Source organism: Cyanistes caeruleus, chromosome 1 (genome assembly GCF_971803275.1).
Source record: "Cyanistes caeruleus chromosome 1, bCyaCae1.hap1.1, whole genome shotgun sequence".
Taxonomy (NCBI): Eukaryota; Metazoa; Chordata; class Aves; order Passeriformes; family Paridae; genus Cyanistes; species Cyanistes caeruleus.
In genome coordinates, this window is record NC_141701.1 from 76,559,343 (window position 1) to 76,576,243 (window position 16,901).

Consider the following 16,901-nt stretch of genomic DNA (forward strand, 5'->3'; position numbering starts at 1 on the left):
ATTTAAAGTCACATATTTTACAATGGGAGCCTAAGACTTTTGAGTAACATTTTTATTATTGGTTATGGATACCACCACAGATAACTGTTCAGACTAGAAAATTTTTATAAAGAAAAACTATCTCAGTTGCAATTTTGCCATGAATAGAAAAGCTGAGTTCAATGCACTGCTTCAAACAAATTTTTCAGGCTATTGGAGTGGCACATTAAATAAATGTTTCACAGGATTCACTTGTGAATTCACAGTGGATTCAACTGTATCTCTTAGATTTTTTCTGCTTTCTGATTTTAAGATTTGATGGGGGAGGGGGGTTGCTATTCAAGTGTGATTAAATGAATGAAAAGTATAGGATATTTCATGGAATGCTGGAAATAAAATAAAAACTTTCTGAAGTTTTGAAAAACAGTCATGCTGACAATAAAGGCACAATTTTATTATTAATGACTTTATAATTGTTCTAGTGATAATTTTTTAAGTAATCACAAAGTTGATTTATAAACCATTGTGAAAATATAAAAATTTTATTGGCTAAAGAAAAGGCTAAACAACAATCTGTTCAGCATTAAAATAAAAAAGAAACAAAAACCCCAAACACTGAAACTCATTCTAAAGCCAAACAATTGTTTTTGTACTTTTTTCACTTTAAAGGTCAAAACCAGAAACATATTGCAATGATTTGAGGGCTGAAAATAACAGTGCCTTTTCCTTGAAATGCCTAGTTTTCTTAAAATGACTAGTTGTACATCTGGTTGGTGAAAACTTGCTATTTGCTTATTTTAAATTCTACTAGTCTTACTACATGGACATCTGCTGACCTGCAGATGTGGATTTTAATTTCTACTCCAGATCAATGTTTTGTTCCAAATAGAACATTTCTTTTAGGACATGCTGAAATAAATTGCTTAATATCTATCTCACATTTAGAAAACTGAAAATTAAAAATGTTTTGAAGAAACAAGAGCAAGCCAGGAGGCCTCAGACTCTTGTCATAAGTTTTGCCCTTGAGATCTTTCTCCACCTTGTCTGTCATCCTGTGTACACATTGTTACAGTTTGATGTCCTTCCTGTATTGATGGTCCCAAAACTGCAGACGTCCTGCATAGATAGATTTGAATGGTTTAAGAGGGTATAATTTAAAAAACAAATAGACTGAGAAGACACCAGTATGTCTCAGAAATAGATCATTTGGGAGGGAAAAGTGATATTTGTTCAGAAATGTAGTAGAGAAAAAAAAAATCTTTGTTAACTGGGGTGGGCTGAGGACTATCTTGTGGAGGCGTTCTTCAAGTGAGATTGGTGGAAGCAAATCTTGTGAGTGTGATATGATTGTTTCAACTGGAATAGTGTTAATGAATAATGCAAGAATCTGAAAGTTCTATATTTGGGACAAAAAAGGTGTTTCAAGGATAAGAATATAATTAAATTAAGTTAATGACTGGAAGGAAAGACAATTGTAGCTGACAGTGTTACAATAATCAAGTGTTCTGGGAAAATGTAATTGATTAATGATATTCAAAATTGATTCATAAAGTAGTGATGCAGAGAACCAATGTATAAATCTTTAAAAGCAGAAGAATATTAATTACATGAACAAGTTAAGCTCATAAACAGATTATGTAATAAATTAATTATGGGGAATTAAAAATGCAGAAAATTGATAATGGAGTTATAAATGCAAAGAAAGGGTTAAATGACAAATTCCAGTAAGATATTATGTAAGGCTTGACTTAATTGTTATGGTCTCAGGATGTGGAATGACTTGCAGAATGACAATTGGTTATTCATTAGAAAAATGAGCAAGCTCTTCATGTGAATGTAATGGTATAATAGCTAAACATGAGAAATTATTCCAAATCTGCATATGAGTTGTGGTTGGCTTTTGAGATCTGAAGGGCTGAATACACAGAATTCTTTTCCTTTTTTGACTGATAATATCAGTTCATTTAGTATAATTTTAATTTTCCTATATGTTTTACCTATATTCAGTATATCTGGTAAATGAAGTGTGAATATACTTCTGAATGCCAGAAGTGTACCTTTTGGCTTTAGAACTAATTATTTCTTCTTTATTCAAATAATCTGGAAATTATGTGACAAGCATCCTACTTGTAAATATCTTGACTATACTTGCAGATTATTAACATAAATATCTGCACAAATGTTGACACATTTTTGCTCTTTACCTTCATTTTCCCTTCCATTTTTCCTATGGATGTTCTTCATGCTGATTAAAATTTCATTGTACGCAGGTACCTTCTGGAGTAAAAGGGAAATTATATTGGAAAACTAGATATAGGATGCGGAGGAAGCCCAGTCCTCTGAAAGGCATCTTCCCTGGAGATCAACCCCCTAAGATAAGATAAAACTGCCTAGTCACGGTGACTAAGCTGTGGACCCCTTCCTGCTTCAGGACCCCATATTATCTCCCTGTTAACTATTGGTCATTTTATCCCAGTCTCAGACCATTGGCCCTTTTCCCAATTCTTCCCTTCCCTATGAAAACCCCAGCTTTTACCCAGATCCTTGGTTAGACCATCACTGTCCCCCTTCACTGAAGCCCGCACTAAAGACTCTCTGCAGAACAGCACATGGTCTACCTGTCTCTTGTCTGCGTCGGCAGAGGTAACACCTTAACAGAGCTGGCTGGGCTGATCTGAGCTGATCACAGGGCAGAAATCACTTCTAAAAGAGATGATCACCCTAAAACCTCTGCCCATGCTCCAAGGGTTGCCCCTGGCTGGAGACTGCCTGCAGAACCCCGGAGCATGGCTCTGTCCCCTGGGACAGCCTGGCTATCTGGGTTGTTGCCAGCAGAAGCCAGGGGTCAGACAGGCCCCTAGGACCCAGCCGCAACAATGGAAAACTTACTAGGATAACAATGTTAGAATAATAAATTAATGAATTTTCTAAAACACTAATTTTCTAAGACACTTCTCATAAGTCCTACCCTTGAGACCTTTCTCCACCTTACCAGTTTTCCCCTGGACACACTCTAATAGTTTGATGTCCCTCTTTATATTGATGTACCCAAAAACGTAGACCTGCATGGATCTGCATTTGGGAGTGGGCTGCAATTCCTTGGATCATAAACAGATCTTGCTGAATGGTGAAGATGCTTCCTAGTCTTCCATCCCCACCCTAACCCCAGAACTATTGTTGCTGTAAGGGTTTCTTGCATGTTGCTGAAATCAGTCTCTTCAGATAAATGCATTGCACTACATCAATTGTCTTCCTTTGGGAAGAAGAAGCCCAGAGATAGAACCTGCTTAGCAGCTAGGAAATACAGATTAATTTTCTAAATAAATATCTTTCATTAGTCAGCATTAGTCAGGCCTTCAGAGACACTCGATATACTGCTGTTTCAAATATTTCACTTTTGAGTTCAAAATACTGTGTAGTGTAAGCCAAATCGTTTTCAAAATAGTAAGCAGTGAACAGTATTTGAAACCTGTGGCTGCCACTTTATTAATATTTTATTCATGTGGCTGTTCAGTGCAGTTCAATTGACTTCAGCCACTGACACCATGGTTCCACAGAATTATTGACTGTTGAATGATTATAAATGCTATTGGTCTGAGCACTTAAAACTCTCAACAAATTTGAAATGGACTTCTCACATTTTAGAGATGAGGCCATGGAAAAGGAGAACTTGCTCTTTCCAGCTTTCTCATTTTTCCTTATTTCTCTCTTACTGATGTGTTATCATTTCTTTTCCAACCTAAATCAAGGTGCGAATGTAATCCAAAGAGAATCTTCATGACCTATTTTGGGAAGAACTACTGATATGGGAATACAAACTACGTGCAAGAATTTTATTTTGCAATTCAGAATGAAATAATTGTACTTGGGATGAATTAGACTTTAAAGAAAAACAGGTGGATTGTTAGCGCTCCACGATTTTTGTGTAATCAAGACACAGCATTCAGTCTTTGAAGCCCTATGTAATCAGAATCTTTCTTTCTAAATCTCGATTACTGCATCTCTCAGGAGGCAGATGAATCCTTAGGCTACTATCTAAACAAAAAGCAGCAAGTTTGAAACAAATTAGGCACAGAGGACTGGGGGAAAGCATGCTTTCTAGTCTAGTGGTTCTCAGAAATTCCTGCTGTGATCTTTTCTATAGTATCAAACATGTTCAAAGTAAAATACCATTAAAGAATTGTACATTTTACCTTGTAAGGAGAAGGGTCTCCTCCTTCAATAGAGTGGAGAAAGAAGCAGTGACGAGTGTGTTAGTATGGTACAATCTCTAAATCATATGTCCTGTTGAGCTTTCTCTAAAATCCTCTAACTTTGATTTTCACAGAATCATAGCAGGGTTTGGGTTGGAGGTGACCTTAAAGATCATCTGATTCTGACCCCTATCAAGGGGGAAGGGACATCTTTCATTAGACTAAGTTATTCAGAGCCCCATCCAACCTGATCTTGAGCACTCTAAGGTGTGGGGAGTCCACAACTTCTCTGGGCAACCTGTTCCAGTGCCTCATCGACCTTACAGTAAATTTTTTTTTCATAATGTCAAATCTAAACCTACCCTCCTTCAGCTTAAGACCATTCCCTCTTGTCCTATCATTACATTTAAAACCCCTACTGTCATGGGGTGACTTTACCTTTAAGGTGGCTTTGGGAGCTAAGGAAGTTGAAGCTGCTGGTGGCTGATGGGAGTCTTTTCTCCTGACCAATTATCAGTCATTTCTAAGAATTGACAGCAGTTTTGACCATTGAAAAGTGAGATCAACTTGTGAACACCACCTTAAGATGTAAAGCCAGAGTTGTTTTACTTTTTTTGGTTTATGGCTTCTGAAAAGGTAACAGGCCCCGTCTCGGCCTCCACCCCCACCTCCAGGCCGGACAAGGCCGCAGGGAGGGGCGGGGAGAGAAACGGAGCCGGCCGGCCTGGCTTGGTTTGTAGTTTCTGCCGCTGAACTGAAACCTGACACCGTGAACATCTGCAGCTTGAGCAAGACTTTAATTCTTTTACTACCTGGATAAAATGTACAGATTACTCCTTTTTCTCAGAGACACAGAGAGAGACAATTAACATGAAAAAGACATCATAAAATCATCAAAGACAGTGAAGAAAAGAGTTAAGTTTTAGATGGAGAAGAGAGAATAAGGAGATGCTTTATAAGCTGAAATATTTTTTCTGTTAAAGATATGGAGATGGACAATAGTGTTCTGAAAAAACTTTAATTCATGACAGAGTATATTGGGAGGAATGGAGTGTTCAAAGTGTGGATTTTGAGCAAAAGGTAGAGTAATTGTGATACAGTGAGGTGCTGGAATAGAGTGAAGAGAAGTAATAGTTGAAGATTTGGGGCCACTTGAGGCAAAGAGAAAACTTCTGTTTTCCAGGAAAGCTCACAGAGACAAATGAAGAGAACTTTTGCCTTTGAATAACCCATCCTTAAAAATGACATCCCTAGACTCATTGACCCATACACACCTCAGAGTGATGTGAAATGGGAGGAGTGAACTGATGACAGATTTCTGGGCAGCTGGCATCAGAAAAATAGAAAACTATAACAGAAATAGTTTTCTTGTGAGAAACTCCATAGATTAGCAGAAGACTTCTGTTTCTCTACAAAAACTGATGAAAAGATTCTAGCAGGAATTGGGACTGTTTTAAACACCAAAGTTGCAAAGATTTTTGTCTCCATGTTGTCATGTGAACGAGAGAATGGTTAAGTAGTGGGGGATAAAGGGGTTTTCTGGAGGTTTATTCTTGTGTTCTTATTCTTGTAGTTTTGTTAATAAACTTTCTTTATTCCTTTTAAGTTTTAAACCTGTTTTGCTCTTGTTCTAATCCATATCTCATAGCAAGAAATAAGTAAGTTTTCTAATATTTTTTTTAGTTACTGCTTTGAAACCATGACATTTATTTGTTGCATTGGCCGGGAAAACAAAATTAGCAAATCTAAACCACTACACCGATTCTTCTTTGGGTTCTGGAAGGTGTTCTAAGGTATCTCTGGAGCCTTTTCCCTCTCTAGGCTGAACAGCCCTAACTCTCTCAGCCTGTCTTCATAGGAGGGGTGCTCCAGCCCTCTGATCAACTCAGTGCCCCTCTTCTGGATCTGCTCTAACAAGCACATGTCTTTTTTGTGTTGGATACCCCAGACCTGGATGCAGCACTCCAGGTGGGGGCTCACAAGAGCAGAGTAGAAAGAAAGAATCACCTCCCTCAACCTGCTGATGCAGCCCAGAGCACAGCTGTCTTTCTGGGCTATGAGGGCATAGCCAAATCATGTTGAGCTTCTCACCTGTAAACACCTTCACATCTTTCTTCCCAGAGCTAGTCACAATCTTTTCCTCACCCAGGCTTGCACTTGACGTTGCTGAACTCCATGAGGTTCTCACTGGCCCACTTCTTAAATTTGTCAAGGTCCCTCTGGATTTTACAAAACTAGTTCAACATAATAATAGCAGCATATTACTCAAGCATTGAAATCCAAAGGATTTAAGCTCAGTCAAATCAATAAAAAAGTTTCTAAAAAGTTGCCAAAAAGTTGCCAGTGGACTCAGTTTAAGTCTAGTCTTAAATGAGAAAACCCACATCAACATTAGTTGGTATATAGAGTAGGAAGGAAAAGTGTAGGCACACATATAAGAAAGAGAAAAAGACTTTTTTCCCCAGTATTGGCGATGGGATGTTTGTGGTGGTTGTTTAAAAAACAAAGCAAAGAAAGCAAATCAGCAAAACCCCAAACCAACCAAACAACAAAAACTATCAAACAAACCACCAAAGTGCCAAACCCCCCAACCAAACAAAAAACCCAAACCCACAAACCCAAAACAAAACAACCCAAAAAGCCACTTGAATCCATGGATGGTACCTCATTCCAACAGCCTTGAATGGTAGATGCTTTCCTTATCTCTTTGGGGAGAACTTTTATTTCATTACGGGGCACAGCAACAATCTGCCACTGATCATTAGAGAACAGAGGACCATAGAAGGATAACAAACTGAATATGCACAAGGACTGAAGTATTTGTACTTGGTACCAGACACTAGTACTTGCATGGAATCATCTGGTCAATGCTGTTTCTTCAAAACCTTCATCAAAAATTGTTCACTCATAGTAGAAAAGGTATGTCTTCTATGCCAAGAGTTAAAATATACAAAAAGACTTGGAATATAGCTTTTTGTATTATATGAATATGAGCAAAGCCAGGACCTCTGGAACGCTTTATGTACTTTTCTGTTCTTCCACACCCACTTGGTGGGGTGAAACAGAAACAGTACCTCTAATCTGGTGATTTGTTTCCTCCTGCACAAGCCTCCACTTCTTTCTTAGAGGATTTCTTTCAGAATTCTGTTCTTTAAATCACAGTGTTAAGAATAAATAATAATATTTTTCTTGTCATACTTGATATATTTTTCTGACTCAAGATTTTTTTGCTGTTTCTAAAAGTGATTAGGGTAAATAATTTGAATCTATGTTTACTTTTATACATCCATCACCTCTTATATACAAATGAGGAATTTCCTACTCCATGGCCACTTGCTGTTTATTCTACCCTAGCACCTACAGTGTTTTGTATCTGAGTTTAGATTGTGACTGCCATTTGGACCTCATTTTAAGATGAAATGTGGAAATATCAAGCTTACTATCTCAGTATTAAATTTTAAAAAGTGATGGATTAACTTCAGTGTGTTAAAATTTTAGGTAGGAACCTGTTTTGGCAAGCAGAGAAGATAAAAATACATGCTTGTATGAAATTGTTCACATTATCAGTCCATTTTCTTCTTTTGTCCTTTCTTGGTAACTATAGGTATGATCGTGTTTTTTACTTTGCAGATCTTTAGAAAAAAATCTTTGCTTAGAAGCTGCATATTTTAAATGCCAGCTTCTTTTTTGCCAATATAGAATTTATATTTACGATCTCTTCTTTGCTAATTCTTCTACTACAAAAAGCCTATCTGTAAGCAACCTTCTGAAGCTACTTTTTCCAGTGGTGAATAGGAAATCTTTGAAAATATGTATTGTATGCTCTCCAATCTCCTGATCTGACTGGGAAGATTGAAAGAGATATGCCCTGAAGGTTTCATAGCATCAGCTTGGCCATAAGCCACCCTCATATTAGGACTAGGATTGACTTGAAATAGCCCTAAAACACTTACATGTCTGAAATTTTATAGAAAGGGAAAGAGATTATAGGTCTCCTTGGTACATAAGAGGGGCAAAGAACTGCTCTGATTTTCAATTGGAGAGAGACCTAGAAGGGCAACAAAGGTCTACGCGTGTCTGGGAGAGGATTAAACCATCTGGCATGACATGGTGAGGTCCACTACTGTACCAGCATCAAAACAATTGGAACACACCATTTTCAGTATAGAAATTAATGTGCCCTCAAGGGTGGAATCACAGCTAGCCATGTCTATTCATGTGTGGGTGATGTGGCTGAAGCTGTTGACAGCCTCACCAGCCTGGCAAATGGGAACAAAAACTAAGAATAGCAAAATAGATTTGAAATGTGAAGGATGCTATTGCAAAGTGCCCCTCTAATGCCTCCACTGCACAAGTCTGTGTGTAATTGACTTCTTTTAAATCAGTTGAAACATTGTGGGTAGCAGGTACATTTTTTGTGTCCTATTGTGATGATGAGGTAACAGATTAAATTTGAGTAAATATTGCCTAAATGTGATAAAGTTAATATTTACTTATAAAAATCAGTGGAATGCAGAGTGCTACATGTATTTTACTATAGAAATAGATGCATATAAAATGTATGGTTTTGTTCTCAGGCTTCTATTATTCTACTAGTCCTATAAATATTTATAGTAAGCATAACATCAAAGCAAATTACAAAATATCTGAGAAAATGAAGAAAAACTCCTGCATGTTCACCTTTTAGTAAGGTAAATCCTGTAAATCCTCTTTATGACCTGCAGTAATTCAGGCACTTGTTAATGCAAGAAGCGTGCAGTAACAGTGGGACCATGTAATTTTCTTATTGAAAATAATTCCAGATTTCATAGAAGATGAGATTATCTCTCTGTCTAATTGTATCTTGAAAACCTTCAACACAGGGGGCTCTATCATACCTCTGGGGAGGTTGTTTCTGTAGCTGATTTTCTTTCTGTTAAAATTTCTTTCTTATGTTGAGTTTAAACCTTTTTTTACAAACCCTCCTGGTTTGTACCTGTAATCCCTTGTTTTCTTTATGTGGCTCTCTCCAAATAGATTTTCTCTATCCTCTTTGTAGTTGCCCTTTAAATAGCTGAATACCATGAAAAAAACATCCCCAAGCCTTTTCTTCTTTAAGGAGATAAGACCTAACTCCTTCAGTCTTTCCTCACAGTGGTGTTCTCCACCATTGTTCCTCTTGGTGGCCCTCCTTTAGACCATCTCTAGTCTATCCACATCATTCTTTAAAAGTAGGGACCAGCACTGGACCTAATACTCCAGGTGCAGTCTGAAAAGCACGGAGTAGATTGAGATGACTGCCTGTCTATCGGTGCTAGCAATGCCCCTGAGAATGCAGCCCAGGATCCAATTTGGCTTTGCTGCTGCAGCAGAACTGTGCTGACTCATGTCCAATTTTTTGTCTGCCAAGACCCTCTGGTACTTTACAGCAAGGCTTCTCCCCAGCCACACAGACCCCAACCTGCACTGGGCTCCTCAGTTATTCTGACCCAACTGCAGAACTTGATAGTCACCCTCTTCCAAACATCAAGGACATCCCCTGGGCTTCAACACTGTTCAAATATTACAGTCAGTGGGTCTGCAACAGTGTCAGCCACTTCTCCTCACTCACTGGGGCGCATTCCCTCAGGATGCATAGATTTATGTGTGCTAAAACCTTGCAGGAAGCCAAAGATCAGCCCTTCTTCCACTACTGGTGGATTGACATGTGCTGTCTTACCCGCTTGATCTTTTGTACTCCATCTATGCCACTAGAGACAGTAGAAAAGAAAATACCTGAAACCTCTGTCTTGTCACATTATTAATAACTACTAACTATTAATAACTAGGTTCTCTGCTTTGTTTAGTAATGGGTCTGTGTTTTCCCTGTGCTTCTGCTTACTTCTCTGATTTTCCTTGGACTTTACAACTTTGACGAGTTTTAGTTCAACTTCAGATTTAAAGACCACTTTTAAGAGCTACTATGCAGTTTTCTTTGTGTGTTAAGCAATGGACAGTATTTACATTTATAGATAATTCATTACATACTACAGAGCTAAATTATTGAATGCTGAATCATTCTCTGAATATGTTAAGCATCAAACTGAATCTTTTTATACTAAATTTGAACTAAAAATCACAACTGCTTGAAATATTTTTCAAAGACTGTCTAAAGTTCTAATGTTAAAAATGTCACAGCAAATGAAACAGAATTTCAGAAGAAAACTGTCATTATGGAAAGCAAAATAAAGTTTTCTGTTGGGATATAGGATGTTTCTGATTTAATACTTTTTTCAACTTACCTGCACTGGTCTTTATTTGTATTTTCCATTGTTTATGCTTGGCAGTCTCAGTTCTCACTAGAGGAGAAAATAAATAAATGGGGAACGTCCTTTATCTAGCTCAACCTGTGAAATTAAAGACTTGAAGAAGTAATCACAGATATAAGTGCACTTCTGGAAAAAATAGGTTAATGTCTACTCATTATTAATGCCAAATAACAAAAAAACAAACTACCTGCACACTTTCAAACCTTGAGGAATGTTATTTGTAAGACAAACCTTAAATTAATTTCCCTCATGCCTCCTATTTTCCCTTGTGTCTATTGGAAATCCACAGTGGGTCAGACTGGCCGTGGCACTGTCAGACAGTGCTGTTGGCTGCAGTACAGTTCCTGCAGCCTACAGCGACACACCTCCCAAGCCTTCTAACTTGTTTCCTTGGTTGCACATCTCTTCATAGAGGGGGCTTCAGAAATTTCTTTATAAAACAACTCATTTGTTTTGGATTTCCTGCTTGTTAGTGAAGTCAACTGTATATATTACTCAGATTTTAGTTTCACTATCTTCCTTTCTGTTCCTTTTTCCTCCTGAAATTGCATTTCCTTAGGAATGCATGTGGGGAGAATTTGTGTCCCACTGATCTTATTTGTACTCTATTCCACCCTTTATGTCTGTACTATCTGTTGTCATAATGAAGAAAGTATAAGAGAAAAATGCTTTAAAGCAATTTAATCTTGATGTTTACATGGAGTTTTACACAAATTTTTCAGGTGGTCATTCAGACCACAGAAGTAAGGAAATTTGCTACACTTTAGAGTTTTGTAACACTGATAAAATCAATATATACAATACTACTTCTATTTATAGCCAAAAGAGGACCAAATCTTTTTTAAAATAAATGAAAATAACTTTGGCATGTTCCACGGAGAGGAAACCTGTGAGGAAAGGTTGTCCTTAAATTTTTAAGTCAAAGCCAGATGACACACAAAAGCTCCTGTTGAGTAACACATCAGCTAACATGAAGTCACTTCATAATTCAAACAGCAGGACAGAGTAGTGCATTCCAATGAGATATTTGAAATTGCATTGAAACCTGATCGTGACTCAGTGGTTCCTGCCTACAATTGAATGTACAGCAGCTGGAAGCACTTTAAAGCAGCATAACCGTTTGTGTACCCTTATCTTCATTGAATGTGTTCCAAATCTTCAAGACTGTGGTCATGTTTTACCTCTTATAATGGTGTTACTGTATCATTTGGAGCAGGAATTCCTTGCACACATTCCTGTTTGAGTTTCTAAATGTTTGTGTTAAAAGAATTCTGGCTATCTATCATCAATAGAAGCTACCTGAAATACTTTTCCATAAACATTTTCAAAGCTATTAAATTCTTTCACTTTATTTGCATATTTAATATTGTCTCTTGGAATGATTTCAGAATTTATTTTTTTTTTTAGAAAGCTGTACTAGACAAGTTTCTTCTGATATTTCAGTTTAAAGGTCAATTAACTCTCAACAACTGATCAAAAGGAAGGATCAGCATTGAGTTCTTCTGCAAAACCAGTGTATCACTCACAGCATGGAAAGGGTAAAGACAGAGAAGCCTGCCAAACCCAGCAGGCCTGATTTGATTGTAAATTCCAGATCCATTTGCTTAGATCACCTTCTGTAAGACTATTTCAAAACAGTCCAGGTGTCTCATGATTTTTTTTTTCATTATTCAAAATATTGTTTCCATGATTTAAATAGACAGTTATTTTATTATAAATACTACCACAGTCCTGCCACATAGAATGGAGGCAGAAAGGAGAGAGAGGCAGCCTTTTGTTATCAGTACAAGCAACATGTATTATCACATAAAGTTATGCGGTTCAAACACCGATTAAAACTATGTATTACAATGTGAGCATCTACAATTCTCTTTGAAACCTGCCTTCAGTATTATTTAGAATAGGAACTGTCAGTACCTACTTCACCTCCCTTGCCTCCTCCCAAATTGTGTGTATAACTTTACTTCTTTCTGATGTTCTTTGATGGTTCAAAAAATAATAGAAACATGGAATATTCTTAGTTGGAAGGGATCCAGAAGGATCATCAAAGTTCAACCCCTGGCCCTTTCACAACAGAGCCCCAGGTATCCCACCATGCCCCTGAGAGAATTGTTCAAATGCTTCTTGAGATCTGTCAGGCTTGGTGCTGTGACCACTTCCCTCAGGAGCTGCTCCAGTGTCCAACCACCCTCTGGGTGAAGAACCTTTTCCTAATATCCAACCTAAACCTCCCCTGACACAACTTCAGGCCATTCCATTGGGTCCTGTCACTGGTCACCACAGAGAAGAGATCAATGTCTGCCCATCCTCTGCATCTCATGAGGAAGCTGTAACTGCTGTGAGGTCTCCCCTCAGTCTCCTCTTCTCTGGGCTGAACAGACCAAGTGCTCTCAGCCACTCCTCATACAGCTCCCCTTCCAGACCCTTCACCACTTCATGGCCCTCATTTGGAAACTCTCTAATAGTTTAATGTCTTTCTTATATTTTGGCACTCAAAACTGCCTCCAGCACTCAAGATTCAGGCTGCCCCAGTGCAGAGCAGAGCGGGACAATCCCCTACCTTGCCCGGCTGGCCATGCTGTGCCTGATGCCCCCCAGGACAGGGTTGTTCCTCCTGGCTGCCAGGGCATTGCTGGTTTGTGTTCAACTTGCCATGGACCAGGACCCCTGGGTCCCTTTCCATGGCACTGCTTTCCAGGGTCATTCCTCAGGCCGTATGTAGGTATTACTTGTAGTTAGCTAGTACTCTTGGCAGTCCAAAGCTAACAGTATCTGGGAGAAGTAGCAAATAGACTGAGTCATTTGTCTTGTTTTGGTTTATTTTCAGTCAAGAATATCTGTTACTCTTATGTGGTTTGTATTTAGGTTTGGAAGACAACAACACCTTTTTTTATTTTTTAGGTAATTCAAATTGTTAAGATGACTTTGGAAGGAAAAAATACTTTGTACTAAGTGAGTGTTCAATAAACTTTGTCAAAAGTTAAGCAATTCTTTCAGTCTAAACCAATTAATTAACTTCTATATTTGAAATTTAATTTTTGAAAAGTTATTTTTGCCAAAACCATATTTTCTCAACATGTTCTGTCTGATGACATGGTTTTGAAGCCTTACCTAGCTTTGAAAATATGGGCTACTCAGATCTAGAATCTGATTCTAATATAATTAAATCTTTGTCATTTCTGTTTATAAAAACTTGATTTGAGATGGATTTTGTTTACATTTCAGAATTAAAATTCTTGCTCTGAAAAACTGAAGAGCCTAGAAAAGTTAGCAGTCTTGCGTGTTTCCCAGTCTGGGCTTTCGATTCTGTAGATCTTACGAAATGACCAGGCAACTCAATTAAAAGGTTTAGACACATCAGTAAGGAACTGAGGATTGCAGAATAAGACCTGTTTTCCATTTTCCTAAAATACTTCTTTTATGTTCACTACAGCAGTAAGAACTTCTTTGTATAATCATTTTTAAGGAAAATCAAATCCAATTTCAATTATTGAATCAAATGTAATTTAAAGAATTTTTAAGTAGTTTCTTTTCTTAGTTACCTCCTTAAAAAAAGAGGAAATCTCCTTCTGAGGCTCTACACTAGCTATCCAAGTGTTTTCTGGTTTAGAAACTGTTTTCTGGTTTTTATGGTTTTGCACTTAGTCCTTTGCTAGCTGATAATATGCTGGAGAGGCTTTCAATATGTACAGGAAACGCTTTGAATGAGAGTATGGGATTTCTATCTTTGTTGAGATACACAGTCATATAAATCAATTATGAGTGCAAAAATTGGCATGTAGATTTTTATGTAGTTATGTAAATACTGCAAATTAAAGTATACGATAATTGAACTTTCTTGGCTTATTCTGCATGATAACCTTTCAGTGAAAAGTCAAAGGTATTTCTGACCTTTTGAAAGGGCATACAGCAACTATGTTCTTGATGCTTAATAGGAAACAAAACATTATGAAAAGGAAATGTGAAATAATGGTTTGCTGAAGCAGGCACATTTGAATCTGGATAGATTTAGCCAGAAATATGTTTAAATAACTAATCACAGAAGACAAGGTAGAGCACCTATTTATTGATGGGGTTGGTGCGTGTATTGATGGAGTTGCTCTGTCTTGCAAAAGAGCTGAAGATACAGAGGGTGGAATGCAAAGTGGCACAGAAATTCGTTTGGATTTCTGGATAGCAGGTAATAGAACAGAGCTATCATCTGATACCTCACTATTATCAACTTCAAAAAAAGCTTTTCTTAGCCACCCCTGTGTTGGCCTGGTGGCTCAACTGAGGTAAGTTAACTTCTGAAGTATGAAACTATAGATAGCAGCGGCACTATTCTGCTGTAAGGGCAGGCTTACTCTTCTTTGTTTTGTCTATATACATGGCTTTGTTAATACTGTATAATAAGTTAGAAGGAAAGGAGTTGGTCAATAAAGATCATTGTTATAACTTATGGATTTTTTTCACAGTCACAATACTATACACTTAAGTTTCAATGTCTGTGAAGAATTATGATGACTTAAAATGACTTATTTCTCATTTCATTTGCTTTGAGACAAAAGTAAATGCAAGCATATGTACACACACATTAACATTTCAGAAGAAATTATATGAGGATTACTCTCCTCACTATATATATATATAGCAAGCAGAGTAATTCTGAACACAACTCTGTGTTCTTATTTAAAAATAATTTTTAAAATTTTAAAACTTCGACACCAAATATAGCTTAGGCTGAGCAAGCCAATTGATCTTTCCTATTATTTTAAACTTCACACCTGAATGTTCTATTTCTTGAACCTAGCAAGGCTTTGTTTCTTCCTTTTAATGAATGATTAAATTGTAAAGATTTCAAATACGACATTGAAACTGAGAGTGGTAACAAGCTGAATTGTTTAATTTGAGATCACTTAGCTTATTAGAGAATGCTTATATAGTTCATAGTCCAGTCCGTTGCTACTAGCTGTCAGGCATATGTTTCTGATAAATATTTTACATATGAAACTGCTACACTAGCAGGAAGGGTTATACTTCATAATATTTGCTACAAAGTGTTACTAACAGAAATAAAGAACAAGTACATGTTGATCCTCAATAATTTATTTAAAAAGACTAATGTTCCCTCCTCCTTATAAATCTATATTCCTTCTTAAGTCCTCTGTGTGTGTGTATGTGTTTAGATGAAGCATTCATTAACTAACATTGACCATTGGTTTTCATAATCCTTGTTTCAGAAGATTTAGCATGCCTTTCTACATCCTGAATTCCTAGTCTTGATTCAGTCACAGTGGAAAATATTGGACATATCTTTGCAGGCTTTAATGATGCATCTCCTGTCCTACCTTCAACATTCCTTTCCCACCCCTTCCTTTACACACAAAAAGTGGTTGCAGTGAAGGCTAAAGACAAAGGACACCATCTTCCATCCTCCCTGAGTGAAAATGATGTGTCAAGAGGAGTAAAGCATAGTTAGTGCCCCTCAGGAGAAAATAAAATTGTTCCTTTGGATCTAAAGACTTTGAAAAAGAGAGAAAAAGCTAGAAGCATCTCCTTCAGCTTTTATACTATGCACCATAGTTTATTGTAAGAATAATGAATTCTTGTTATTACTGAATTTATATATATAATTTATAATATAATATGCATTTCATATATAATATATAATATTTAAATTATTAGCAATATTTAAATTATTAACCATATATACTTTATATAATCATATAGAATATATATTATTTAATATATAATATGTAATATATAATATATAGCATATAACATAATATATAACATATAATATGGAACATATAATATATAATATAATATATAATCTATATAAATAACACACTCTCACACACACACACACACACACACACACACACACACACATATATATATATAGTGTACTTTATAATATGTACTGAATTACTGAATACAGAATTACCATTCCAGAAATGCTGGAATCTCAACTAAAAGCAAAGTTCTGGCTCTTGATTCAACTTGCTACTTAGAAAAATGAATATCACAAAATTAGTAAATTGGATAGTGGGAAGAAATAAAAAGATGGTGTTCTTCAGGAGAAAATCCTAACCTAGATCTGAACTAGTAAAAAAGAGACAACTAGGTGTATGACAGAAAATGCCATTTTTGTTTTTTTCCAAAATACTGGGGAAGATGAGAGAAGAAAGTGTGAACAGGAAATAATCCTGGACTCCCAAATTCCAGAGGAATGAAAGATGATGCAAAGAAATAAAAGCAGATATCTCATGATTTAATCAAAATCTCTGTTCGGTTTATGCTAGGCAAGCTAAGGTGTAGATATGTGACCCTATGAGAAAGCCATACTTGTAGTATGGCTTTGAAAAAGAGATTAAATGAATGGTAAAAATATTCAGGTAATGTGCAGAAACATTCAATAAGGTGTTTCATTTAAGTTTGTTGTAACAGTGGTAATTTT

At 36.7% G+C, this 16,901-nt stretch overlaps 1 long non-coding RNA gene across 2 annotated transcripts in view; it reads right to left on the reverse strand.

Moving 5' to 3' along the window:
* LOC111925622 (uncharacterized) overlaps positions 1–5,779 on the reverse strand; it is a 42,791-nt gene extending 37,012 nt beyond the window's left edge. For both annotated transcript variants that reach the window (XR_015289441.1, XR_015289440.1), the window contains exons 1-2: positions 4,611–5,779; positions 2,184–2,256 (exon numbers count right to left, since the gene is read on the reverse strand). This is a non-coding gene — a long non-coding RNA (uncharacterized LOC111925622). The remainder of the gene's footprint in view (positions 1–2,183; positions 2,257–4,610) is intronic.
* Between the last annotated feature and the right edge of the window lie 11,122 nt (positions 5,780–16,901).